General features: G+C 45.0%; 1 pseudogene; it reads right to left on the reverse strand.

Annotated features, from left to right (window-relative positions):
• Window positions 1-187: 187 nt before the first annotated feature.
• Window positions 188-27,933, reverse strand: LOC120394857 (annotated as a pseudogene).

Raw genomic sequence — 27,933 nt, forward strand, 5'->3', positions numbered from 1 at the left:
AGTACAGGAAACTGTTTGTAGTAGAAGCAGCAGAGTCTTGTGGCACTATAGACTAACAGACGTTTGGGAGCATGAGCTTTCGTGGGTGAATACCCACTTCGTCGGATGCATGCATTCACCCACGAAAGCTCATGCTCCCAAACGTCTGTTAGTCTATAAGGTGCCACAAGACTCTTTGCTGCTTTTACAGACCCAGACTAATACAGCTCCCCTCTGATGTTTGTAGTAGAACAACAGTAGGTAATAAAATAAGCAACGTCAAGCAGCCTCAGTGTTTGCAAATCCTGTCATCACACGTCGAGTTACCAGCTGCAGGAAAGGTAAAAGGAGCCAGATCGCTGCCCCAAAGCACAGCTCACTTGTTAGCAGCCAGAAGCCTCCAGGTATTGCTTTTGGCTGCCTGCTTTATCACCCCCCCCAACTCATTAACCCACCATCTAGCGATAACCCCGAAAGGCAGGAAGTCTGGTTACATGGAATGCCAGCACCTGAGCCAGTGGAAGCTTATGTCAGCAGGCCATATTCTACCTCTCAACTCCATGAATGTTCCCAGGAGTGAAGTGCTTCCATTGAGAGAAGAGAGCATGCTCCACTCCTATTCCTCTCCCTGCTCAGCGGCCCTGGCATCACAACAGTGCCTCTGCCTGGGAGAATGAGACTGGAAACTGATACCCAACTCTTCCGATGGGGGGCCTGTGTGCCTCAGATAAATCTCAGCTTCCAGCCACTCAACGCTATGTCAGAAGGCATCACGCTCTCATAAAACACACAGATGTGCTTCATCTCTGATCACCAAGCTACTGGGGGGAGGGGGGGGATCTTTCTGTCAAAGACACTGGTTTCTTGCACCCCGCCTGAAGGCACCTGCAAGTCTCTTTATAAGACTAGTACAGACCAGGTCTGTCAATCCGAGACATTCTCAAGAAGGCTTGCTTCTCCTCTCCTCATGTACACTCTACCTTTCTGGCCTGTCTGGTGTATGCCAAGTGCCTTCAGATACCGGATACTCGTGCTCTTATCCTTGGGATTGGAAGGGTTCTTCTTGGTCTGCCTCAAGACCTTGGAGAAGGCCAACTTCATATGCTGGTCTACCGTTTTCAAGAGGAAGTACCTGAACAGTGAGAATAGGACACAGAACATTTATGGGGCAAACAAAGCCTTATGTAGCCTCTCATCTGACAGTGAAGTGGTGATCTTTACTCGCTATGAGCCAGCCAGGATTCAAAGCAGCCTCTGAAAGTCAGCTGGCATTCTGAACAGCATAACACAAGAAAAGGCAGATGCAAGTCCAGGTTTCTCTTTGTTAGTTCACTTCCTTGTTTTACTGCATATAATTTCTTGTGTAAAGGGACTGCTTTGGGATTTGCTCCCATGTCCCTAACCATTAAAAAGCAGTGACCACACTTAGTCCAATACAATTTCCTGTCAGTCCTGTCAAGGATGCTGTAAGTTCCTTGGCCATTAAATCAACTGCCCCAAATACTTACTTTGTGTTAAAAAACATCAGTGTAGTGAGCAAGGTGGAAGGGGAGTGAGCTCCCAGCTGCTTGCACTCCCACAGCATCTCTTCTGTTACATGGCTGGGGAGGACATAACCTGAAACAATCAGAAGTCAGCATCACCCACCAAGGTAGTTACCATATGAACACAAGAGGCACTTCCAGGGATACACACTAGAAACAGGTTCCTTGAGGAAGGGAAAACAGATTCATTCTCCCATTTCACAGTTACTCATTTTGATATCAACCTTTAATAAGCAAGCTGATGGAATGGAACAAATTGAGCTGTTGGCCCTATGTGCATCTTCAGTCAAGGTACAGGGTCTAACACACTATTTGGATACGTGTACTCTTGATTTCCCCTTGTGCAGAAGAATAATTCTACACTCCAAACACCTAGATACACAGCAACACGACAAACAGTATGAACTCCAGAGTTAACGCAATGGCACAGAAAACAAAGCATAAATCAAACAGGCAGAGGGGAAAAAAGGATCTGAAATCCACCACACTACTTAAGCAGAAGTATCTGAACACAAATGTAAGATGGATTGACAGATGATCAGACCAAACTAAGAGCAAGGGAAATCAAAATCTGAAGAAACAAATTTGTCCCCTGAAAATGTGATCCTTTAGTTTTCATCTGAGTAGGTGTAATACTGCAGCACTAGCCTAATTTGATCATGCAAGGTCTGTTCCTTTATCAGACACTCACATGTACAGAGCTAAGCCCACACAGACATCCCAACCCTACTCTGAATAAGGGGTTTAATGTTCAGAAGTTTTTGGCTGCAACATCTCCAAGGCTCTGCTAAAAGCACCCACAAATGGATTCCAAAATGCACTAAGTTCAGAACAAGCCACGCCTTAGGGCAAATCTCTGGTTTTATCACTTGAAGCTGCTCTAGTCTCTCATCAGTGGCACAGAACACTGAAAGCAAAATGCATTGCCAATTCAAATCAGATCGCTTGCCTCATGGACACCAAAGGTAAGCCACTAGAAGGTAGTATAAGAACATAATAATGGCCATACTGGCTCAGACCAAAGGTCCATTATCCTGTCTTCTGACAGTGGCCAATGCCAGGTGCCTCTGAGGGAATGAACAGAACAGGTGATCATCAAGTGATCCATCCCCCGTCGCCCATTCCCAGCTTCTGGCAAACAGAGGCTAGGGACCCTCCCTGCCCATCCTGGCTAGTAGCCATTGATGGATCTATCCTCCATGAACTTCTCTACTTTTTTTTTGAACCCTGTTATAGTCTTGGCCTTCACAACATCCTCTGGCAAGGAGTTCCACAGGTTGACTGTGGGTTGTGTGAAGAAATACTTCCTTTTGTTTGTTTTAAACCCACTGCCAATTCATTTCCTTTGGTGATCCCTAGTTCTTGTGTTATGAGGAGTAAACAACACTTATTTACTTTCTCCACACCAGTCATGATTTTACGGACCTCTATCATATCCCCCCTTAGTCGTCCCTTTTCCAAGCTAAAAAGTCCCATTCTTATTAATCTCTCCTCATATGGAAGCTGTTCCATACCCCTAATCATTTCTGTCGCCCTTTTCTGAACATTTTCCAATTCCAATATATCCTTCTTGAGATGGGGCAACCACATCTGCACGCAGTATTCAAGATATGGGCATACCAAGGATTTATATAGCAGAATATATCATATTGCTGTCTTATTATCTATCCCTCTCAATGATTCTCAACATTCTGTTCGCTTTTTTGACGCCACTGCACATTGAGTGGATGTTTTCCGAGAACTATCCACAATGACTCCAAGATCTCTCTCCTGAGTGATAACAGCTAATTTAGACCCCATCATTTTATATGTATAGTTGGGATTCTGTTTCGATAAATGCATTACTTTGTATTTATCAACATTGAATTTCATCTGCCATTTATGAATCCATCTCTGCTCAACAACTCATGCATTCCTTAGAAGGGGCATCAACGCTACACTCCCAATGTCCTAAAAATTAACAAGTTCTCAGAACCCCTTACAGAGTAAGTTAAATGGTACACAGAATCAAGCCTAACTAAACCCTTAAAACAGAAGTCAGGACTGGAGTCTGGTGCACAAAACCCTCTGAAATATTTGTACTTATTGCCGGCTCTGGAGAACTTCCCTCCCCAGCTCAGTGAAAGTTAAGGGATGTTCCTCTGCTCAAGTGCTTCTTCAGATCAGTTTCTAGTCACAGCTTTCAGAAAGATGCTTAAAGCTTGCTTGCATCCCACCCCTACCCCACCATGTCCGAGAGGCCTCTTCCTAAAGCAGAGAAAAAGCTCTTACCAAGAGGAGTGACTCGGGGCTGTACATCCTTGAGAACTTCATGTAACCACTCCGAACCGTATATAATAGAGATCCGAGAAAATGTCATCTACTCGCCCATTTTCAAAGAGATACTGCAAACGAGACAGTCACAACATAGTCCGATATAACAGCATCAAGCAAGCTCCTACCAGAGGAGCTCTCTTTGGGATGGAATGAGCCCCCTCCCAGGCTCAGAGCCCAGGCACTAGTCAGGTTTATGCATTTCCTGCTTTACTGTAGTCATTGTTTGCTGGAGAGGTTCCATAGGTTACACCTGGGAGAGTACAAATACCCCTGTACTGATGCAGGAATAACTAATTACTGCTGTATGAGTGGATAACAAAGAAGAGGAAGAGTCTTAAAAGCAAAGGTAGCTGGCCCTCAGCTTTTTATTTGCAAAAGGATGAGTTTATTTGAAATTTACATTTCAATTCTTGCCCTGCGTGTACTGGGATTGTTTCTTTAGGGTACAAACAGCCTCTCACATTATTGAATAAAGAAAATACTGTTGCAAACCCAGATTCTCTCTTCTCTACACCAAGTAATAGGCCTCCATTCACATTTCAGGCAAGTCAAGCTGAAACACTGATTTTAAGCAGGACAGACAGATCTAGAGCATTACACTTTTCTTGGGGAAAAAACCAAATAACTTCCCCATTAAATTCTCACCACATTATTTCCATTTAGTTAATAGCAACTATTTTGTTTCTAATTGCAAGCTAGTATCTCTTTAAAAAAATCTGTCTACTAATTAAGGTCTCAAACTGTCCATTCTTAAAGCTGCATGTTCTGTCAGCAATCACAGAAGTAGTTTCTCTAATTCATTCACTTTTCCATATATAAAACAAAGCTGGAGAACTTGATATTAATAGCAACTGCCACCCTCATTCTGGGTCAGGGCTGGCCAACCTGTGGCTCCGGAGCCACATACGTCTCCTTGTATAGGCACCGACTCCAGCGCTAGAGCTACAGGCGCCAGCTTTCCAACATGCTGGGGGATGCTCACTGCTCTGCCACAAGCCCTGCCCCACTGCACGCCTCCCTGAGCCTGCCATGCCCTCGCTCCTCCCCCTCCCCCCCAGAGCCTCCTGCATGCACTGAACAGCTGATCTGGAGGTGCAGGGAGGGGAGGCACTGATGGGCGGGGCTGCCAGTGGGTGGGAAGCACTGGAAGTGGCTCTTTGGAAATGTACATTGGTAAATTCTGGCACCCTCTCGGGCTCAGGTTGGCCACCCCATTCTAGGTCTTACACAGAGAAAGCTATCTACAAATACTGTCTGATCACAGCATATGCACACAACATAAAATAAGAGATGAGGGCTTTCCCCTCCTACCTTCTGAATACATAGGAAGATATAGTAGAGTACATCTGGATCGTATGGTTCGCTTTCACCATTGCAGCTTCTCGCCATCAAGCATAGCCCATAATTCAACTCAGCCACAGCAGAGGAGATGAGATCTTCCTGGAATCTCAGCAACTGGCGTCCTTGCAAAGCAAAATGTCATGATGAATTTGCTTAAAAAAACCAAAAAAACCCCACAGTTTTTCAAGCATAATCTTCCATTTCACCACTGTCCACTCCTCCCTCCCAATAGGCTTGCCCACTTCCAAACAGCTCCTTCAGCACCTCATACTCCCCACTATAAGACTAACAGCGGGAGCAATGGAGACCTTAAGCATTCATAAATCAACTCAAAGCAGCAAGGAAAGACATTTAGAGAAAACTGATACCACCACCTATTCTATATGGAGACCATCTCCTTCTCCATTCTCTGCAATGAAACATTTTTCCTGCAGCAATGGGAAAGCCAGAACAAAACCGTAACAGCGTTTGCTGATTCATTAAGTAGTTGGTGTATGGGGCTATTTTGTTCCTGTAACTGGCACTCATCCATCACAGTCCTACATGGCCTTTTCTGCGCCACCTGAACTGGTAGCTCAATATGGAACACAAATACTTCTTGGAACGTTTCATGATGCAGCTGGCAAAGACAAACCCTTCTTAGGCTTGGAAGGATTAGATTTTTATTTGGTAAATGTCAGTAAGTGTCGATTTCACTGTACACAGATAAACTAATGAAAAAATATTTCCACTGATAATCATTGAAATTTACAGATAAGCAGCATTTCATACTTTGAGTACTTAAGAGTTTGATTTAAGTATATTATGCGTGAATGCTTTAACATGTGATGTTGAAAATGTGTTTAACGGTTGTAAAGTTATTTTTTTGAATCTCAAATGACTACTGTCATTAAATAATTATAGGCTGTGCTCCCCAGGATTTCTTACAACTGTGAAAATTAAGATAAAATTAGGGGAATATACTTTACAATAATATTATCCTTTAAAGTTTTATAGATACAGAAGTTCAATTCTGCCAAGCCTAACCATTACACTGTGACCAATTGTAGTTTGGGATCCCAAACTACAATCACCACTCAAACCAGGAGGGAGTTTTCCTAACAAAAGGGATGGAATATTGCAGTGGTTCTGCTGAAAAGGAAAATGATCCTCAAAAATCAGGGTAGATGGAAGGGTTGAGAGAGATTTGGAGCTTAGGAAAACTAGATAGGTAGCTCTATTCTGAACCAAGTGAAGTCTTGTTTCATTTGCTACCTGATCCCTACTTGAAACCAAATTTCTAGTGGTGAACACATGGAGTAAAACATACCATCCGTGCCAGCTAACTCCCTCCCATGACACTTACTGCCAATAGGAGCTAGCCTGTTCTGAGACTCCTTTTCCAGCTCTGCATTCTTGGTCTGTGCCCAGCTTTTCCACACTTCAAGCCCTTCTTCTGGCTTCAGAGAATTCGGAAGCAGGAGTTCAGGTGAAGGCTGAGGCTGTGGCTGTGGCTCCACTTCAGCTACCTGAACAGTTTGAGCCTGGGAAACAAAACCACTTCTAGTCACATTTCCTTCGAGGTGCAACAGGTCAGCCAAAATAGGACACGTCTTTTTTGCCTCATTTTTCTAGTCTTGTAGCACCATCTCCCCACTCCCAGTAGTGAACGTTGCCATGATGAATAGTAACTCACTCGTATCTCAGTAACAGGCATGATATATGAAACTAAAAGGAGGACGTTAATGTCATATCAGTAATCATGCATGAACAATCCAAGATATTCTCTGATCCCCAAGACCAGCTACATTTTCACTGCAGGCAGGCATTCTGAAAAGCCTCCAGGCCATTCCATATGGGCAGTTTAAACCCAGTATTGCAAAATTTTCCAGAAGTGTTCCCAGCCATTCATCCAGGTCATGAAGACCATTTATATTTTACTTACGCGTGCACGGAGAGGCAAATTTTCACCAGAGGTAAAGAACTTTATAGGACACACAACATCTCAGAGTAATTTTTTCCTGTATTCATGAACAGAATGGGTGAATCTATTGATTTATCAGGTCACATTAGCTTCATCACTTTTTCCCTGGTTGACAGGGGAAAATTAGCTGAAACAGTGTTTCAAAAACCATTGTATTAGATATAGAGTTAACAGCAATACAATGCACACTGAAGATTGGGCTCAGGAGCCAGGTATTTGGAGCTTTTAGGGAGAAAGGCTGCCCTCTAGTGGCAGACAGTAGCAAGTTGGCAACACTTTAAAAAAAAACACAAAAACTTTTGAGTAAGTTCTATTCTATCAGAAGGGCATCTTCTCTCCAGCTGTATTCTACAGTTGCCAGTAGAGTCAATGGCAATTAGGCTAATAAATGAACTTTCATAAAATGGCACTTGTCCCAACATTGCAGTTTAAAGACACGAAGGCTCACCCTACTCTAAGAAGGGCCACTCACAATGGACTCTATTCTGAAGCAATTAACATACAAAAAACAGTTGCAACACTATTATAATCCCAGGTGAGCAACATACCCACGAGATAAGCCAGGCTCTGGGTAGGTTACTATGTATGTGCACATTGTGGGGTCCTGCTGACAGCCTACTCCATCCTTATCCTACAAGGATAGGATGCTTGTAAATGTCAGTTTCACCTATTTACATGAAGGAGCAGCTAGAGAACAGCGATACCATGCAATCTACAGTGATATCTACCACCTTTAATACAGTCCTCTTTAAAGAGGCAGAGAATGTGAAAATCTCTATTTGATCCACAATTGCCAAGTGTCTCAGAATTACATATTGTTCCCTTATGAATCGCTTTTTCATATTTAGTGATTGCTCAAATCACCAATACTAAAATGCCAGTCAATTTCACCAACAATTCTGTATACTGCTCCCAACCTACTGAAAAATTAGTTGCTAATCTATGCAAGTATTCTGGAAAACGTCTGTCACATTATCTATTGGGAAGTTTAACAAAACACTGCAAGAGGAGCCTTCCCATGACAACAGGGCCCCAGAGTCAAAGCTTTGTCACCTCAAGCTGCAGACATTATTTCACAACATGGTGCCCACTATGCAGTCAGTCACTCCAACCTGTTCATCCAGCATGACCTATGCAGGCTGACCAGTTCTTTACGAGCTGTACAGCAAGGGATACAGTTAATCCCCTTCTACACTTCCGCTTCCTCATACAGCGCTTTTGTATTTACTTGAACTGAAAGCTAATGGGATTAAGACAAAGCTTTAATGGTTCGTTTGATTAAGGGCTGTATTCTCATCTCACTTACCTTGAAAATTTACAAGTGAGGGATTCTTAGCCAATACAGGGCCCCCTTTTCACATCCACTCCCATTAGATAAGGTAAAAGGCAAGTTAAACAAAAGGGGAGCCACCCCCCCCCCCAAAATGGAAGAGTTGCTACAATTAAAATCATAAATTGCTTGATTTGGTATCACCCAATAAATAAATATATCACTCAATGTATGTTTGAAAGTACTTTCCTTTGGAAGTCTTCTTCCGCTGAAGCCTCACAGAACTATGGTGAAGACAATGCAAGGTTTACAAGGGAGAAGTCCACAGCATTACTGACCAATGAAAAGCAAGTCTGCTAAAGGCTCAAACCCTGCAATAACCTCAGACATGAGGTTTTTAGACACAGACTGAGTGCATCCCACTGTCAGCTCTCCTGCATCACCTGCGTGCGGCTGTTTACACAACAGCTCCTATATTACAGAAAGTGGAGCTAGGGCAGAATCTGAGACCAAGTCCTTTAATTGAAGGGGCTCTGCTTTTACCATCAGGGCAGACAGGGATGAAGCTTAACTTGACAAAAACAACTGTCTTGGGAAGAGCCCGGTGACGTGATGGCCCCACATTTGCAGACCAACTCTTTTTGAATGCTGTCTCCTTGCTCCCCATGAAATGACAAAGCTTTCACTGACACTTCTCTAGCACAAGAAGAGCACTGCCTATCTTCCTGTGAGTACCTCACAATCACTCTCAGTCTAAGGCAGGGGTCCCCAACGTGGTGCCCGCGGGCGCCATGGTGCCCACCGGGGTGGGTAAGTGTGCCCGTGTATTGGCCAGCGGACAAGCATCTGCCGAAATGCCACCCAATTTTGGCGGTGATTCCCCTGGATGACGCCACTTGCCGCCGACAAGCAGCAGCATCCAGGGGCATCGCCGCAAAAATGCTACCAAATTTCGGCAGCGACGCCTCTGGATGACACCGCTTGTCGGTGGCATTTCAGCAGCTGCTCGTCTGCCACCACCGTCCTCCGTGGCTCATCTGGCGCCTGCCAGACGAAAAAGGTTGGGGACCACTGGTCTAAGGGCTGGCAATTGGGCTGGAGAAGCAATTCCCAGTGCAGTGAACTGATTGACATGCTTCTACTTTTCCTTACTCATGAACAACATACCTGTCCAGACAGCCAGCAGCTAGATGGATTCTGGGGGATGGGGGACATATCAATGCTGCAGCAGCAGGTGAATGGGGAGTACAAAGTACTAGGAAAAGCTCTGGGTTTTGAGAAGCTTATTCCACAGCAGTAGCAGGTCAAACTCCTACAGCAGCAATGAGGGTCAGAAGGACCCATCCTTTCCTTTTCTGTAATAATCCAATAGGATAACTCTACAGGTGGGCACAAGGACAGGCCCAGAAGGACAGAGGTTTAGTTACCCTGGCAGCTTTATCACCCTTCCTCTAAAATGGAAGACTGAATTCCAACTTGCCTAGATAGTCCTGGCACTAGAAGACACACTACTCCCCAGCAGACCAAGAAGGTGCTATAGGTGTGCTGTACTGCTGTGCAGGGGAATGCTAAGCAGAAGTAGGGAGGGGTTATTACTCCTGTATGAGGGGTTAGTCTGACCATTACTGAAATACTGCTTCCAGTTCTTGGGTTCACACTTCCAAAATAGGACAGAGTTCAGATGAGAGCTACGAGAATGACTAGAGGTCTGGAAAATCTGCCTTACAGTGAGAGGCTAAAGCAGCTCAAGCTATTTAGTTTCTCCAAGAGAAGGTTAAGAGGTGACTTAATCATGGTCTAAAGTACCAACCTACATGGGAGGCTGGGGGAGATTTGATATCAGAGAGCTCTAATCTAGCAGATGAAGGCAGAACATCCAATGGCTAGAAGCTGAAGCTAAACAAATTTAGTCCAGAAATAAGGCAGTTTTTAATAAGGGTAATTAACCACTAGAACTTACTGCAAAATGTAGTGGGTTCTTTTAAATCAAGACTGGACATCCTTTTAAAAAGATACTCTCTACCTCAACCAGAAGTTATAGGACTGATGTAGGAATCACTTGGTGAAATTCTATGGCCTGTGTTATGCAGGATGTCAGATAAGGATTAATTAAAATGATCCCTTCAGACCTTAAAACCTATAGGTGAAATCATTGCTTCACTGCAGTTAGTGGAAAACTCCCATTTACTTCAACAGAGCCTGGATTTCATCCTATGAAAACCAGAGAGGCATATGGCTACTAGTCTGACACCTAGCAAGAGAGGATACTCCCACCACCACGCACATTATGGAACTAAGGTTGCAGTCAAGTTTAAATTATTTTTAAATAATGCTTCTTTGCTTTTGTTACTAGCATCTTAAGTTTTTAAAAATCTTTGCTAAAAACATTTATGCTGGTGGATTTTGGCATGGGTTTTGTAATTCTGCTAGTGACATACTAGTCACTTTCTTGTTCTGGTGGACTAGCACAATGTTCAGAGCTGACATTGTTACTACACACACAGGCAAACATTTACATACAAACGGATTTATGAAATTTAAAAAAAGCTAAAATGTAAAAACGTTTTTAAAGAGGTTTGCCCCTAAGTTACCCGCTTCCCTGTAAAGACAGCAATATATTTGGCCATTGTGTACACCAAGCACACTAAAAAAAAGATGGTGTTTAAATTAGTTTCCAATACTCATAGACTTTAAGGTCAGGACCATTATGATCATCTAGTCTGACCTCCTGCACAACGCAGGCCACAGAATCCCACCCATCCACTTCTATAACAAACCCCTAGCCTATGTCTGAGTTATCGAAGCCCCCAAATTGCGGTTTGAAGACCTCAAGCTGCAGAGAATCCTCCAGCAAGTGACCCATGCCCCATGCTGCAGGGGAAGGCAAAAAACCTCCAGGGCTTCTGCCAATCTGCCCTGGAGGAAAATTCCTCCCCGACCCCAAATATGGTGATCAGTTAAACCCTGAGCATGTGGGCAAGACTCACCAGCCAGCACCCAGGAAAGAATTCTCTGTAGTAACTCAGATCCCAACCCATCTAACATCCCATCCCAGACCACTGGGCATACTTACCTGCTGATAATCAAAGATCAATTGCCAAATTAATTGCCAAAATTAGGCTATCCCATCATACCATCCCCTCCATAAATTTATCAAGCTTAGTCTTAAAGCCAGATATGTCTTTTGCCCCCACTACTCCCCTTGGAAGGCTGTTCCAGAACTTCACTCCTCTAATGGTTAGAAACCTTCGTCTAATTTCAAGTCTAAACTTCCTAGTGTCCAGTTTATATCCATTTGTTCTTGTGTCCACATTGGTACTAAGCTTAAATAATTCCTCTCCCTCCCTAATATTAATCCCTCTGATATATTTATACTCATTCATATCATGTCTGTATTCCTGCACACCAGGCATTTACTAGAAACAGGACATGCTGTAGAGACAGACTGGTACATCTGATCATCAATGAGATGTGTTCCATCAGCTGACAAACCCCTAGCTTTCTGTCAAGTGTCTCATGCTACTCTGAGCGGAGTGATTCAAAGTGACTGGTGAAGTGGCTAGCATCCGCTGCATCACATTAGTTCCACTAGCAGGGGCTCTATTCCAATACAGTAACAACAACAGCTCAGAACATTAACTCAGCACAGGAGAGTATTGAAGTATTAAAAATACCTGCTATCATAAAATTTGCTACAAGTATACTGCCTCATTTACACTAGAGGCCAGAACAGCAGTTTCACCTTCTGATTCTTGCCCCTCATAATGATACCCCTGTCCAAAGTGACTGACATGACACACAGATGTACAGCTGGGACTGGTCAAATGCTCAGTGTCATGCGTAGATTATTGGAATGCAGACACATGTACTATTTAGAAGGATCCTGTGAAGCACAGGATACCTGACAGACAGCATCTCTCCCCTCACCCCATCAACATGTCATTAAAATCAAGCATCAGAGGGGTCGCTGTTAGTCTGGATGTGTAAAAGTGACAACGAGACTTGTGGCACCTTATAGACTAACAGACGTACTGGAGCATAAACTGTCGTGGGTGAATACCCACTTCGTCAGACGCACCCCCGAAAGCTCATGCTCCAATACTTCGGTTAGTCTATAAGGTGCCACAAGACTCTATCACCTATTAAAATCAAGGGCCTGCGAATAGAAGCAGTTTTACTCACAGAACAAGTCACTTGTAGCTGCTGCCCCTGCTCTTGGGGTGTGGGCTGCTGTTGCTGCTGTGGTCCCATATGTGCACTGTCTGAGCTGTATTCTGGCACGCCCTGCCACGGCCTGCACTGCCACTGGAATGTGGATGTTGCCATTCATGAACTGTGCTGGAAAGAGCGAGTTAGCGATAGTTTGCACCACTTCCTCCTGTGAGTTTTTCACTACAGATGCACCTCCCACCATCTTATCCTTGTCATCCTCCAGCTTCACAGCAGTCAGTGTTGTTGGCGAGCCGCTGACGTGGACAGCATTGTAGGCCTCCTGGGGGATGGCGATGTGGGTTATATTTTGCTGTTGAAGGTCACCACGTGGCTGAGCTGAGTAAACAGGGATGGTCCAAGTCTCTCCTGTGGGGCTAGTAATGGTCCCAGTGGCACTGTATAGGTGGGCACTGTCCACTGTTAATAAGTCTGGCCTTAAGGATACATAACTCTGCTGCTGGCCTTGAGGAATGGCCAACACTGTGGCAACTGGCTGCCCTGAAATAGCATAGGACACAGTAATAGGCATATCTACTTTACGCTTCTTCACTGGCTGAAGGACACTAGCGGTGCTGATCCGCCGTTCGCCTTCCCGTGGTGAGCCCTGCTGAGAAGGTGGAGGTGACAGTGCCCCAACTGTCTGGATCTGGATCTGCTGGCCACCAGCAATGGCCTGTCCAGACACAAGCTGGGCCTGGATCTGCTGGTGCTGTATGTGTTCCTCCTGGATCTCAGTGGCCTGGATCTGTTGGGCAGTCTGTACGTGCTGCACCTGGATTTGAGCCGCTTGCAGCTGAGATGGGCTAGGGCTCTGAAGAGACTGACTCTGTATTGTCTGGGACGCCTGCTGCTGTGCCTGGCCTTGGATCTGAACTTGACCTGTATTGGCTGCTCTGAGGCTTGGTGGACGGTGAGCTGGGAGAGAGCTGCTGGGCAGAGACCTGTTGTGGGGACTGCTGGACCTGGACTTGTACCTGTAACAGCAAAAATGCAATGGTTAGTGCTCAAAAACACAAGAACTTTAGTTCAATGGTGAGGCCATGAACAGACAATATGGTCTATATTCTAGAGCTCTCTGATGTGCTCACTTTGTATTAATTTGTTATACTAATCCTGATCAACAAGATCCTAGAGGAAGTATAGGAAGAGAGAGAGAAGCATCTTGCCTAAGGAGATCTCAAAGCTGCCTGACAAAGGGAAGGCAGAGTGAATGCTGGATTTCCTCAGCACAATTCATTGCACCTCTAAACTGAAGAAATTCACAAACTGTATCACACACCACTTCCCAAACAACTCCAGTCTATAAAACGGACATCGGGCATCCAAAGAATTGTCAGCACTGACAGAATGTGCACCATTAGAGATCCAGCCTACCTCAGAGCAAATCAACATAAAGTTACAACCTGATGCAAACACATCAATCATAATTAAAGCTGCAAGTTTATCATGGAGGTCACGGATTCTGTGACTTTCCGTAACCTCTGCAGCAGCCCCTGCACTGGGCGTGGCTCAGGCAGCCCCATGGGCAGTCTTGGGCCCCATCCCCGCAACAGAGTTCAGGTGAGAGGGGGGAAGGGGCATGTGATAGGATGAGGGGGCACTGGGTGGTACTTACCTGGGGGCGTGGCCATACAGCTCTTTGTGCTGCCTCCACCCAGAGCACCAGCTTCATAGCTCCCACTGGCTGCGGTGCCCCACCGCCGTGCGCTGTGAAGCTGGAGCTCTGGGTGGAGGCAATGCACAGAGCTGCCTGGCCACACCTCTGCCTAGCAGCTGAGTGATGGGATGTTGCTGTTTCTGGGAAGCCCCCCAGGTAAGCACCACCCAGCACCCCCTCATCCTATCCTGTGCCTCAACTGCTGCTGTGGGGAAGGGAGGCAGGTAGCCAGGTAGAGAGCCAGTGGGGGTCCCGGGCCCCCAAGTTTTAATCACAGGCCATGGTTTTTTTTATTTTATTTTGTTTTTACTGCTCGTGACCTGTCCATGACTTTTACTAAAAATACTTGTGACTAAAACGTAGCCTTAATCATAATGCTTGTGTTAACATTCTTTAATATTCACCTTGCTACAAAATGCAAATGTTTGACTAACAAATCTCTCCATCTGTAGGATGCTTCAAGAACGAGGCAATAGGTTTTGTTTCCACTCAGTTCCCCAAAATCATCATGTCACTTCACACACAATGGGCACTAACTGACGTAAATCAGGATAACTCTCTTAAAGGAGGGGTACAGTGTTTATACGTAGAAACTGAGGTCTACTTACCTAGCCTTGGGACTAAGAGAAGCACTAATTAATGGAAAGTCCATGCATCTGAAGAAGTGGGTTTTTTACCCATGAAAGCTTATGCACAAAGAAATCGGTTCGTCTTTAAGGTGCCACCAGACTCCTCGTTGTTTTTGTGGTTACAGACTAACATGGCTACCCCCGATACTTGACACTAATGAATGGGTATCACGTTGGAAGGAACTGCAGACGTCAAACACATGGTGGTTTAAATGAAAGGGACACTATTAGGCTAAAAATGACTTTTTGATGTTTTCCTAAGTAACCTTTGCCACAGATTTTCAGAACTGGAGGAATTTTGAGTGTCTAGTTACCTGTTCGTCATTTCCAGTTAACTCTGCTTAGACAAGAACACCGCATTCAATTTCACTCTCGGGTTCTCAGGCATTTACACAACACATTGCATACTCTTGGTTTGAAATAATGCAAGGAAAGATTTACACCCAAAGAACAATCTTGAGTTTTAGTTTAGAAAAAAAGAATCCTACCTTCCTCTTTCTCCTAAAGTTATGGAGTCAAAACTACCCCAAGGTATCAGTGTACTAAGACACCTATCCCTTGTTGAGAAGCAACTTCACACAGACACACTGATGACATTTCACCACAGTGTCTGGAAGAAGCCCAAGAGTCCACGCTAACTCCTTCTGACAGTCTCACCAGAGAGTCAGTCTCAGGACCGACAGGAATCTACGATTCAATTCTTCTGATTTTAACAGCTAGAAATACTCTTCCAGGTCTGTCATGGCCACGTTGGATACTCGGATTACATAGTAGGAAAATCTTTGTAACTACAAGGACAGTTACATACAGTACCAGGTTACCAAGGGAGGTTGCTGAATCCCCCTTGTTGGAGATTTTTAATAGCGGGTTAGACAAATGTGTGTCCAGGATGGTCTAGCTTTACTTGCCTCCTCTTGCTGAGGCAGATGAACTCGATGACCTCAAGGTCCCTTCCAACCCTACACTTATGAAGCTATGTCACCCCCCATCCTCCAATCCCTCTACTGGCTTCGCACTGCACCAAACAAACTTCTCCTCATCTTCAAGACCCTTTACAACTCTGTCCCTCCACACTTGTCTGCTCCTGTTACCAGACTGCACCTGCCCCATTGCTCTACCGATTCTACTAGCCCTGAACGGCCATTTCTCTGCTTGTTCCATAAACATCCACATGATTCTTTCCCAGCATAAGGGGCTGCATGGAACTCCTCACATGAGTTCATCTACAAGGCCACCACTCTCTCCTCCCCCAAATCCCACTTCTATGATGTTTAGAAGAAATCAGGGAACCAATGATGGCCATGGAACACATTAGTGAGGGGTTGCAAATTTATTTTAAAGGTTTGACAATCTGGAGCCATCTGGAACCAAGAGCTAAGCTATGTAACTGCATGCTATTATTTTCCTTATCCTTCCCTCTTATTTGCCTCACCTATCAGATTCAAAATTATACTGTAAGCTCTTTGGGGCATGGACTTCCATTTGCAAAACAGGGATCTAGCACTGACTGGGGACTTTATTTCTCACTTTTATGTTGCGTGTATTGCAGTAGTACCCAAACAGTGATCCTTACCTAAAACGCCCAGTCCCTGAAAAGCTCAGATTTCCAAAAGGTCTTATTAAAATGTTTCAAGGATTCGTTTGCAGTAACTTAAAAGTTGCCAAGGAAAACTGAGGTAGGCAAGGAGGCATCATTCACAGAACCATTTTAAGTCACCTGTTGAAAAGAGCGGCTTCTACTCACAGGAAGTACAATGAACTGTAATCGTTCCTACTGCAGGGCTAGAGCAGTGTGCAACACACCATAATGCAGAGATGAATTTGATCTAATTTCCTACAAGGTAACAAGAATCATTTGGCCTCTTGCCAACAACACAACTTAAAGCTGCATCAATGAATGATCTGACCAGGCAGTTAACTGAAATAAATGAAGTCACACATGGGCTAATGTTTCAGTTAGTAATTTCTTTTCCTTTATTCACCAATATTCATCTCATCTACAAAAATCAGTCTTTATTGTCCCGTATTTAAAGGAGGCGGAGATCAAAATTTGGGTGGGATTTTCAGAAGCCCCTAAGTGTCTTAGAAGCACTTTCAATGGGACTCATGCTCCTAAGTCATTCAGATGCTCTTTAGGCTGGGATTTTCACCATACACAATGAAAGATACCTGGACAAAAAACCCAATCATCCAGCACTATTTTTGCAGCTACTTAAAATACACTAACTGTACTCAAGCCCTCAGTTTAGAGCGGCCCAGATACCAATGATGCAGAGATACAAATAGGAAGTAAACAAAAAAGCAATGTTATTTTCACAGCTTCACACAAAACAAGAACGTGAACGAAAAGCTGATTGAGAAATTGGAAGATTCTTGTCCTGAGATCGCCACACAATGAAGGAGTGTACGCAGAGGGCAGCAATTAAAGCGACACTAGAAACAACTCCCAAAATGCTGGATAAATATCAATGCACAAAGGGGGGGCCTGATCAGGTTGACAGGGTCCCTTCATTTAAAAAGATATTTTGCTCTGTGCTTCATATTCTCAGGATATCCACTGCTTTCCTTATATTCACTTTTTCAGATCAGAAAGTCTGTTCAACTGCCTTAATGTACACAAAGCTCTGCACCTCTTAGAATCATAGAATACCAGGAGTGGAAGGACCTCAGGTGGTGTCTAGTCCCACCCCCTGCTCAAAGCAGGACCAACCCCAACTAAATCATCCCAGCCAGGGCTTTGTCAAGCCAAGCCTTAAAAACCTCTAAGGAAGGAGATTCCACCACTTCCCTAGGGAACCCATTCCAGTGCTTCACCACCCTCCTAGGGAAAAAGTTTTTCCTAATATCCAACCTAAACTTCCCCCACTGCAACTTGAGACCATTACTCCTTGTTCTGTCATCTGCCACCACTGAGAACAGTCTAGATCCATCCTCTTTGGAACCCCTTTTCAGGTAGTTGAAAGCAGCTATCAAATCCCCCCCTCATTCTTGTCTTCTGCAGACTAAATAATCCCAGTTCGCTCAGCCTCTCCTCATGTGCTCCAGCCCCCTAATCATTTTTGCCGCCCTCCGCTGGACTCTTTCCAATTTTTCCACATCCTTCTTGTAGTGTGGGGCCCAAAACTGGACACAGTACTCCAGATGAGGCCCCACCAATACCGAAGAGAGGGGAAATATCATGTCCCTTGATCTGCTGGCAATGCCCCTACTTATACAGCCCACAATGCCGTTAGTCCCCAGGAGAAGGCACTACTTTTGTTTCTTATTTCATTGGAGGGGAGTCGGCTCTCTATTACATACTAAGAAGGCAATCTCCAACAGTAGGAAAGTGCAGCTAGAAAGGTGACAAGACTGGTTATTTCAAAGCAAAAGCCATCTCTATTCCTAGAAACAGGCAGGGCAGCACCACCAGCATTTTCCTATTTTAACCCTTGTTTTAGAGCCTGATCATATACCTACTGAATCGAGGGGGAGGAAGGGGAAAGGAGTTTCATTGGCAAGGCCTGAGACAACCTGCTACTCCCCAAGAGTAAATCCTAACTACTAATATATAGCACGCCTTGTAAACCTGTTCCTGTGTTTGTGTACCCATTAGTCTAGCTATCCAGAGACGTAGCACCTAGGTAAGAGGCAGACCCAGGAAGAAGGTAGGATGACACAGGTAAAGAATCACGCTTAGTGAGCTGCTAATTCTTTACAACTTCTCCAGAACCAAAGGAAACCACAACATCCTTAATTGTCACCAAGTGACTTAATCTGAACTGAGATACTGAGTAAGGACCCAAGTAACGGGATACTGAAGCTATTCCTACTTTGCTTTCCTATTACCCTCAACTCCTCCAATAATAAATCTTCAATATTTTATCCTTCCCCAGCCCTACATTGTAGCAACCCACTCCCTGCTAGCGTAACCAACACCACTCCTTAAGTGATCCAGTAGGGGGTTGCTAGAGAACAATGCATGGCCCATACGTCAAAGCATTCCCAAACCTCTCTACTCCTGAGGGCATTCTGTGCCAAAACATTAAAAATTCTACACAATATTTTAAAATTCTGAAAATTCTGTGTGTCAAATAAACGTGGCGGCTCTAGCATAGCATTGGGGAGCACAGGGCACTGGCTGCACACAGGTGGGAGATCACAGAGATCCTGGAAGGGGGGGGGTCTAGGTATGGAGGGCTGAGTGGGGGCATCCAGATGCAGCTGGTTGGGCCTCAGTAGGGTGGGGATCAGGTGGCTCGTTGGGGTGGGTCCAGGTGCAGGGGCAATGGGGCTCATCGGGGGTGTTCTGGGCAGATGGGGAACAGATCCCTATACCGTGATCCCTCCCCCTGCAGCTGAGGAGCGATAGGTGCAGGAAGCGTTGCCGGGGGGGGGGGGGGGGGGTTTGGCAGAACTTCCTACAGACGGGGGAGAAATGTGGGGGTGGGTTCCAAGATGTCAGCGTAGGACTTTCTGGGTAAAGCTGCCAAAGGAATCCCCAGAGCTACGCTGTTTGGCCCACTGTGTTCTGAAAGGCCCTGGTGTCACCCAGAGCAGAAGGAAGTGGTTAAGACAACATCTGAGGAGGAGAAACAAAAGGAGCCAAGAGTGACTCCACATAGTATAAGTAACAAAGAATCCTGTGGCACCTTATAGACTAACAGACGTTCTGCAGCATGAGCTTTCGTGGGTGAAAGTGACTTGCATCTGAAGAAGTGGGTATTCACCCACGAAAGCTCATGCTGCAAAACGTCTGTTAGTCTATAAGGTGCCACAGGATTCTTTGCTGCTTTTACAGATCCAGACTAACACGGCTCCCCCTCTGATACTGTCCACATAGTATGAGTAGGCTGAGCACTGATGGTTTCAAATGTTGACATTCCCGCCACAGGAGCCTTCAAAGAGTGTTGATTACTGGTGCTTTGGCCAGGGTGAACCAGCGGGCACCCTTCTGTATGTATCTGGGGCAGTTGGACCATTCATAAGACAATCCTACCCTTCTTGGGACCATCAAGATCTTGGAAAGCCATTTCCATGGTGCCTGGTTAGAGTCAACAACAGGATCCTTGCTGGAGCCCCTCCTTCCTTCCATACTGTATCAGTGGTTTCCAAAACACACAAGAGGGGTTTTCCTTGACCCCAGCTTCAGGCCCTGGAAACATCTTGTAGGGAACCCTGGAAACGGTTTCAAGGGTTCCCTATAGGATATTGTTACAAGGATATTGTTATGCTCCTTTTAGCCTGCGATTTGCACTAAGGGAGGCACAGGGGCCATACCAGGGGTCCATTTTAGGAAAAGTCTCCTAAACTCACAGGCTATGAGTCGTTTGCAGGGACAGAGTCCACAGCATAGTTCTTGTGACCCAGGAACCTCTTGATGCCAACTGACCGAGGGCACCAAGGGGATGCATGGGGTTTTACAGGGATACTCTGGGTCACTTCTAGGCATAATAATTCACCAGAGAGTGGCATGTAAGGTTGTGAAACGCATATACAGGTAATATTCAAGAAGTTATGCTTCTGTGCTGAAAATTATGTTCTTAAGAGATGCAGTTAAGGCAAGTCACCATTTGGTGACAAATTTTCTCCTGTCAGGTAGGAGGGAAGAGGAGACGCCATCTCTCTCTGGCTGTTCATATGCATATTGTCTGGCGACCTATCTATAGTCTGAGCCAAATACTAATCAATATTGTAAAAACTAGAAAGCAGCACACAGGAAAAGACACTAGCAGGGGGGTGGGGAGGGGAATCCTGTTTACAAGTAAAGACAATAGATTGTTGGGGGTATACCTTTGGGTGCAAAAAGACACCCTTCATCCTTCCCTGAGAAGAGATGAACTGTCAGCATGTTCTATCTTATGAAAGGAGGGTCACAACCAACCTGGCTGGAAGACACTGCAAAGACCAGGTAAGCTAATTCATTAGACAAGACAGTACCTTGTTAACTAAATCTAGGCTCTAGAAGGCATAGAACGATTTTATTGTACATGTAACCATGCGTGTCCAATACTTTGACTTGCTACTTCTTGAATCTCTATACAGTACTTCATTAAACAAACTTTCACTTGTTTTCACTATATACAGATCTGAGTGCTTTGTGTTGAACAGAACAATGAAACTGGTAAGCTAGTGTCTACTGTTTCTTTGGGAGCCGCGGGTCTGTGAATTCAGGGAGTTGTGTCACCCAGAGGACGCTTGGAAGGCTCAAGGGTTGGAGGTGCCTACTGCTAACCTGTGCAGAGGGAGCAGAGGCTGGGTCGGTTTGGAAGGGAGTGCTTGTTTACCCTGTGGCTTGTTGGGAAGCTGACCCCTGGCAGGCACAGACAAGGCTTCCTCATGCTAAGGGCAGGGGCTAGCGAGGTGCCTCACAACCCGAGATACCCGTCAGAGTTCTCTCTCCTCAGGCTTGCAGAGATCACAACCTGGGTTTGAGTGGCCATACCCAAGGCACAAAATACACTTTTCAGGACCATAAGAAACAGAAAATAGCAGGGCAAGGAGAATGCCTCTCACTTTTGTTAGATGGATCCTACCAGCTTGGGCAAGGCACAAGGTGACCCAAAGCCAGTAAAACTTCAAAACAGCCCAAGAACTACAACAATTAAACCAAAATTATCAGGTGTATTCTACACCTATCTGAACTATTCTACGAAAAGAACAGAAAAATGAGAGGTTGTTTCCATGACTATTCCAGCAAGCAAAGGCCACTAGAAGGGATGGGGTATTCATAGCCACTTCCTATGAAATGTAGGGTTTGAGGGAGTTACACATACACCAAAACTGCTAACTCTCTCTCAGAAAGTTTACGATCACCTCATTGCTAGGTCTGGAACTCCTCCGAGAGTGGGGCTCTGCAGAAGTAATGCCATGAGACATTATCTACCACACTTCTCAGATGAAAGAAATAATTCTGATACATGGAAAGCTAGGTGTCCACAGACTAGTGTTCAAATTATTCCTACTTTTTAAATTCTGGCCTGCATGTTGCACATCCCAAATGTAGACACCTGTACCTCTGACTTACAAGTTAATGCATAAATTCGAAATAATTCAAAGATGTTTACCTGGACCTGTTGTGGCTGCTGAACCTGTATCTGTTGCTCTTGCTGGGTTTGCTGCTGACACTGGTTGTAACAGGACAGGCAAGCTCAGCAAAGATCCGCCACCTCTGTGCTGTCCGTGTAAATGCAGTTTCCACCTTGCTGATATACCATGGTGGTGGTGGCTGTCTGCTGGAACTCCTGGAGAGCTTCAGGCCCCTTGGAAGCAAGAGAGTCGAGAAACTCCTTCATCCTGTGCTGAGGGATTGTTCGTGCTTTCACACGGATGTATTCTTCAAAGGAAATGGTGTTCTCCAGAGAATTATTCATATTGCAAGGTCCTTAGGATTCCTTAACAAAGGAGAAAGTTAAGACTCTTGTTTCACAACTTTCATAGTCATACCGCACAAGGGTACACAAGAAGCCAATGGATAACATCTTACACACACTGGATTTCTGCGTGACAAACACAGGCAGCCGGAAGCCTTGAGACAAATGCTGTAGTTTTACATGCCATTTTATGCAGCTAAGCATTTCTTTAATTAATCCCTTGTTAAGAGTCACAACTGCACACTGCTACCCACCCTTCAGGCTTACTTGCCCTGTATAAAGAGCTCTCTCCAGAGTGTTGTCTCCTGCTGATGACTACACTAATGCACTCGGTCTCAGGCCAGACCAGTCCCGAATAGGCTAAATTAACCCTTATTGAATTGTATGTGTTCATTTACAACATGGAATACTATATATAGTATCAAGAACATTTGAGAAGCTATTGCCTAAGGGATTGGTTTATAGCTACAGATGCAACAGAACCATTTATCATAACCCATCAGACAACAAAATAACACTCTGTGGTAACTAATGGGAAGGAGGAGATAGGGAAGTATGAAGAGATAGTATCTCCACATTTACACTGGGATTATTCTCTCTCACTTTGCTGAGCAGAATTTTAAGACTTCTTTGAAAGGACAGGATAGAATGCTGGAATCCAAAGATTCCATTAAATCAGACTGGTGCACCTGGAAAGCAGCAGTGAGGTCTTGAAAAGTAGGCCTCACACTCTTATTAGCAAATATTAGGAGGAAGAAATGAATATGAAACAGGGTATAGTAGGAAGGACATAGAAGTAAGATGAAGAAAGGAAAACAGAGCAAAAGAAACCAACAAGATCAGGGAGAAAGTAAGAGCACAGAGAAAAAAATGAGGACTCACCCAAGAACAAGATTAACATCTGGGGTAGTATCTCACAGGTAGTGTTTGAATTGCTTACCTATCTTCTTTAAATACAAGAAGTACTCCTATTTAACTATCATCTTTTCTGTGAGTGTATTCTTGTTTCTATGGCAGTAATAACTCCTGTTGAAGGGTAAACACATTTAGATGGTAACCTTACAACTAATTATGTGGTCATGAAATGGTGTTTGTAGATATGTGGTTGCAGCAACAATTACCAGGATAGGGAACTTTCGTGACTGGGCCTAATTATGTACACAGAAGAAGAGAAAGGGACACATACAGATAACACTATATACACACACATTATGGTGATTGGGACCATAGAAACAATAGATGAGAAGAAAGAAGCTGTACAACATTTCAGCACTGATTTGGTCACAAGAGACTGACTACATCTGCTCAACAAGGTGGCCAAAGTGTTATTTCTAAAGCAGCATGCAAGCAAAAGGGGGTTTAGTAATAGGCTGTCAACATTAAGTGCAACAGAGTTCTAGCAATGGGAGCTGGATCAGACCCTAAATCATTTCTCATTGTTGGTCTGAATCCCACCCCAACCTGGTCAGGCAGCACCACACCCATGACACTTCATGCAGGAGGGACTCGGATACAAGTCACTACTAGCACATGGGTCCGGCTTACAGTCAAAGAGGTATGGCTCCCAAAGGCAGAGAATGTGTGTGAGGCAATTCTTGCAGAACAGAACTTATGGGACCTTAAAAATAAGGTGACAAGTTTCTGCAATGGGTTCCTGTGGAAAAATCTAAGCATTTATAGTGAACACAACTATACTGTTGTGCTGACACAAATAAAAAGTACAAGCTTACATTGTTCATTTATTTAAGAGAAGGATGTTAATACAGAATAGCTGCATTTGCCACCGTCCTTTGGCCACAATGTTTTATAACACAGCATGCAGAAGCTTCCATCTGATAATGGTGGTGGGGGGGGGAATCTCTCTTTCACTGAAGTTACACTTTAACAAGCTTTCTAACCAGCTATACACGGGACACACAATTAATGAAGCTATTCATGTCACTGCTGACTCAGTGACAAGTTTCCCCAGAAGCCACCAACAACACACTCCAAACATCTTGAACAGTTTACCTTCTCTCAAGAAGAAAAAGTTTGACACTATCTACATCCATGCTGAAACCAACAGAAACCCTGGCCTTGCTAATCTGTTTTCAGTGCTACAGTAGACCACCAGGCCTTCATCAACAAATTCTGAAATGAGTATTAAACCTCACTGAAAAAAAACAGAAACCCAGTATGATACTTCGACGTAGAGAATTGTTAAGTTTTCCGTGTGTGTGTCTGGTTGGAATTTAAGCCTACTGAAGTTTGCAGAGATTGGCCAGAGTACCTTGACTAAGATTTTCAGACATGAATAGTTACCTTGGGTGCCCAATTTGAGATGCATTAAATGGGCCTGACTTTCAGAAGGCAGGTGCTCCTCGCAAATGTCTCAAGATTGGCACCCAAAAACTGACACACACACCCCCCAAATCTCTAGTTACTATTGAAAAATCTTGATCCTTGTGCTGGAAGCTGTTTTCACATATACAGCTGACTGCTCTGTGGCAGAGCTTAAAAACCAAAACCAAAAAAACCCACAACCCAGAAATCTATATCTACTAGGTACAGCCAGATTAAAAAATAAGGAGGGACCCACCACCACTGAGGTCTAGAGGCGTGAGTACCAAGGTGCCATCCACTACTTCCAACAGCTGAGGGAGTAGAACAAGTGCTGGGATTCTTTCTTACTGTCCCTTTACTTGACTCAGGTGTTCAATCTCTCCATTAGCTTCAGACTAGTAGTCAGCTGAAATCAGAAGCCCACTCTTACTTCCCCTACAGTCTGCTGGAAGGAAGTTTCCTTTTCCTCTCCCTCCCAATCCCAGAGCCTCCTGACAGCTGTCCTACTAAGTTCTTACACTGCATTTATCACTGTGGTATCTAAGCACCTTCAGAGCATTATCTAATATACATGTTATCCAGAGTGCATAGGAGCATTAGTCATGGACCAGGACTCCCTTATGTTAGGCACTATACAAAGAGAACAAAGATGGTCCTTGCACCAAAGAGTAGAGGAGTCGCTGCTATTCTACCTCTCCCAACGTTCTGAGAGATTGGGAAAGAGGCAGACTGGACTCTCTAGTGCTCCATTCCTATGCTCCCTTTATCTATATAGATAATTTAAAAACAAGTCTCCCTTTTTCTAAGCAGCAGCTCAGCTAAACTGACCTAACCAAATTCTTGTCAATTTCAAGGCTGCCTACAGAAATACAGAACTGCAGTAGTTAAACTGACAAGGATCTTGTTAGTTTCACTCTTCTTCCCTTGGCAAAAGTATGAGCAAGAGCAGAGGTATTAGCACTGGTTGTAGATTTAGGAAGGTAACATGTATTGAAGCCTTATTTTTCCATTGTAATGAGCAGAAGTTTAACAAAAAAAGTACAAAAAGGACTAAGCCTCCCCCTTTGATCACCTAACATACCACCTCCCTCAGGCATATTTACTACTCAGCATTAACATATAGATTTTTTTTTTTAATAAAAACCTGTACAGGTTTCCAAGCACACACTTAATATAATTCTCTTTATGCAATGTTAGTATTGCATTTAACAGAAAAAAGATTTTATACTAGAACATACACAAATTTATAATGTCAGGCAGGCAAACACCTTTACCACTAGCTATTAAAATATCAGAGTGGATCAGTTTATGCACTCAGTTTATCCATTATGTACAGTCCATTTCAAAATGAAGTGAATACTCATCACTGCTAAAACTTGGCAGAATGCATTTTTAAATTGTTCAGCAAAGGTTGCTGCTTGGATACATGGATATAATTCCTCCCTTTTCAGCTTAATTGCATTTTCCACTAAATAGGATCTGGAAAATAGTTCAAGTTCATGAGCATAAGTGGTTAGTTCATAAAACTTAGAGACTAAAGATACTGAAAATGTACACACAGATTTGCAGCAGGTGGACTATCTGGACTCACCAGTCACCATGTTGCAGGTATTTCTGCTGCACTTGTCCTGAGCTCTTAGACTTGTAACATTCTGGAGAAGACAGAACAAAGAAGCCCTTTCTATCCCCAGTTTTTTGGGTTTTTTAGTTAAATTGTATTTAAAAGAGACTTAAGAGAATGAAACAAACACAAAATGAATATAATCATAAAAATGCTACACCCTTAATAGATAGTTCCTAACTAATTATTACAAGACATGCCCAATTCCTAATCAGTTTGTTTTACTTCCAGCTCTTAAGAACATGTATTAAGACAAACAGATCTCCATGTACATCTTTTGCACAGTGCAGAATGTTCTCCGAGACAGAGAACTGTGCTGGAACTTACATAACACTTTTCAATGGACACTGGAGTTACTGAAACTTAGAACAAGGCAGCAGTGGGGAAAAAAATATTGCCTTAAGGTCCAGAGGCCTTTTCTTGCTCCCTTCTCCTCACAAGTGTTCAAGGTAGAATAGAGTAACTAGGCAGAGCTGGGGACCTTTTAAGGCTCTCTGAGGAGATAACAAAAACTAAAAAAGTCAGTGTTAAATGGAGAGAAGACTAAACTCCATACACATCTGTTAAATGGTGGGTTACACCTCAAGATTTTTTAAAACCCTCTTAATGTAGTTATGTAAAATATCTGCTGCTCTTGTTGCAGCTAATAAACAAAACTGTAAACAGACTTGACTAGTACTTTACTGAACCACTCATCCACTATACAAAATATACTAAGGTTTTGTGCAATACAGCAAAACTTTCTTAAGAGACCACTCAAGAGCCTGACACGTCAGGTGCTTACTGGAGATGTTTTCCAATAAAGGAGCAGCAAGATTGTGCTCAATTAATTTGCAGAGGTCTCCTGGGACAGGAGATTGCTTAGTAAGGTAGATCTGGAGAACAGTTTTCACGGCATATAAGCAACTAGGACTCTTGCTTTGTCTCTAAAACAGAGATTTCTGGAGGCAGGAGCCGTAGCGCTTCTACACGGCTCTGAACAGACACGGCCTGGGCTGAAGAGCTCCGCTACTTCTCCTCCTGAACTTGCTTAAAAGCGAGAGCTGCCCCCGTCGCGCTGTAGCGGTTCCTGGGGGCGACGCACAACTTCCAGGCCGAAGGAGTCTCGGTGTCGCCCCCGGCCGCCCCCCGGGCTGGGCCGGAGGCTGCGCAAGGCAGAGCCGCGCTGACAGCCCCAGCGCCCCCCGCACGGGCCCGGCTGCGCTCGGAGCCCGGAGCCCGGGGTTCCCGGCGCGGAGGCCCAGCAGAGCTGCTCGGCCCCGCCCGCCCCCAGCAATGCCCGGGAGCCGCATTGAGACGAGCGCGCCCCCGCCGCCGGGAGCGAGCGGCCCCGTGCGCGTGCCCGGGAGCAACAGCGGCGCAGGAAGGGGCCGCCCCGCGGCTGGGGGAGGGGACACGGGACGCGCCCTGCCTCTCACGGGAGGCCAACGGGCCTCGCGCGGGAACACGGCGTCTCGGTTCGCTGCGCGCTCCCGGCAGCGCCACACAACAAACGGGCCCGCGCCTCCCGTCGGGGCCGCGCCGCCCCCGGAACCGCCGCCGCCTCCCCCCCCCCGCGTGACGCGAGGGCCCGCCCGTCGTCCCCGGCCCGGAAAGCCCGCGGCGCCGCCGCCGCTCGGCCCGGGCCGTCCCCGCCTCACCCTGGCCCCGCCGCCGCCTCGCTCCGCCACCGCCTCGGCCCGACTCTTTTCCCCTCACAGCTCCCTGGGCGCCATCTTACATTCAAC

This window comes from Mauremys reevesii, unplaced genomic scaffold (assembly GCF_016161935.1).
Source record: "Mauremys reevesii isolate NIE-2019 unplaced genomic scaffold, ASM1616193v1 Contig80, whole genome shotgun sequence".
Taxonomy (NCBI): Eukaryota; Metazoa; Chordata; order Testudines; family Geoemydidae; genus Mauremys; species Mauremys reevesii.